The sequence below is a fragment of the Muntiacus reevesi genome, chromosome 10 (genome assembly GCF_963930625.1).
Source record: "Muntiacus reevesi chromosome 10, mMunRee1.1, whole genome shotgun sequence".
Lineage (NCBI taxonomy): Eukaryota > Metazoa > Chordata > Mammalia > Artiodactyla > Cervidae > Muntiacus > Muntiacus reevesi.
The window spans coordinates 45,142,663-45,143,889 of record NC_089258.1 but is presented as its reverse complement, the minus strand read 5'-3'; positions in this window follow the sequence as shown (position 1 = coordinate 45,143,889).

The following is a 1,227-nucleotide window of genomic DNA, read 5'->3' as shown; positions in this document are numbered from 1 at the left end:
ATTTCAGCCTTGGCATTGACTCCTGGAATAAACAACTAAGCAGTATTGGTAACATCCATTGACTCCTAAAGGCCCAAGAAAATTCACTTGAAATTATTTGTCTTAGTTTTTTATTGACTGATAATATTTTCAGTGTCATTAACTTGCCAAACAACTGTTCTCACTGAAGGATAATAGTCTTTAAAAGGCCACTTAAAACACACTTTTTCAATTGCTACAGTCAAACATAATTAATTCAGCTTGGGAACACTGCTTTGCCTGCTCTGCTAGCAAAAGAATCACTCAGGAAATTACTTTGTTGCAGCCTTAATTTATTTATTTTTATTTATGAAAGAATTTTGTCCAGATGTTAGATTACATTATACTGTTAATAATTTTTCAGAATGTTACTTGCTGTGAGTTGAGAAGAATGGATTAAATCTGGTAATACTTTTGTATATGTATTATTTTAGCCCAAGTATAGTGTCATTACATAATAACCACAATGTTAACCGTATATTTTGATAAGCAAATAATAAATACTCTGCTATTGCTGCTGCTAAGTTGCTTCAGTCGTGTCTGACTCTGCGACCCCACAGACAGTAGCCCACCAAGCTTCTCCATCCCTGGGATTCTCCAGGCAAGAATATTGAAGTGGGTTGCCATTTCCTTCTCCAATGAATACTCTGTTTTGCCTTAAAACTATGAGACTCAGAGTTCATGTTTTTCTTCTTTTGATCTAATGGGACCTTTACTTTCTGCATTACCTGATGATCTCACATTGTGTTTTTCATTTTCTTGATGTGCTCTTTCTAAGGAGTTGTATTTATGTTTCATCACTCATGAGCTGACACCTTGCACACCTACTTCTCTCTTCTGTGTGGTTTCAGAACATCCATTTCCCCATGTAAATGTGGTTTGAACCTGCAGTGTTACGGTGGTAATCCAACATTGCTTGAGTCTTCATTTCTCTCTTATCTTTTCATGGACTAGCTTTATTATTGACAGACAACTTCTTCTCTGAATTATAAAATGATACAAAATGGTGGTTTTCAAATTTCATCAATTTTCCCCACACTCCTTAGATGGCCTTGTTTTCTAAGGAAGAGTTTTCTATCATGAAACTCAGCTGTCTGGTTTTGAAATACTATTCCTGTTGGAAACCAGGATGGTGAGAAGCAAAGCCAGATCTGGGTATGCTGAGGAGAGAATATGGAGCAAAGAGCACAGAGACCAGAGAGAGTCCAT